This window comes from Anopheles ziemanni (assembly GCF_943734765.1).
Source record: "Anopheles ziemanni chromosome X unlocalized genomic scaffold, idAnoZiCoDA_A2_x.2 X_unloc_63, whole genome shotgun sequence".
NCBI classification, from domain to species: domain Eukaryota; kingdom Metazoa; phylum Arthropoda; class Insecta; order Diptera; family Culicidae; genus Anopheles; species Anopheles ziemanni.
This window is the reverse complement of record NW_026689833.1, coordinates 66,896-67,500: the sequence shown is the minus strand read 5'-3', so window position 1 is coordinate 67,500 and position 605 is coordinate 66,896.

The following is a 605-nucleotide window of genomic DNA, read 5'->3' as shown; positions in this document are numbered from 1 at the left end:
GTACCTCCGGGTACTTGGGGTTGGTTGAGGACTTGGTGAGCAAACACTTGATATACGTTCTTCGGATGTACTTCGGGTGTCACCTGTTGTCCGAGGCCACTTGCATGGTCAACGGTTGAGGTGGTGATGGCGGGTCGGTGCTGTAGGGTGCCGGCCTGTTGGCTGCCTTGGCCGGGTTGGTTGGTTAACACTTGATTGAGCTTGCACCCGAGGGTAATGGCACTTGAAGGTGGGTACCGGCCGGCTGACCTGGTGTGATGGTTGGTTGGTGAACACTTGGCGGTACTTGCACTTGGCTGTGCTTGGACTTGAAGGTGGGATCCGGCTGGCCTAGGCCATTGGTGGTTGGTTGGTGGGTTAGCCCTTAGCTGGGCTGGCTGGCTGGCTGGCCATCGGTGGTGTGGTGTGGTGTGGTGTGTGGAGTCGAGCATCGCGCGCCGTTGCCTTCTTCGGAGTTTTGTAGGTACGCAAGTGCTTGCAGTGCAAAGAGGTTGGTGATGGAGTGACATTGCCTTCACCATGGAGTTGCGGGTACTTAGGTACTTGCAAGGAGATGGTGGTATGGTGGTGTTGCGTGTGTGGTGTTCGATTAGAAAGATATAATT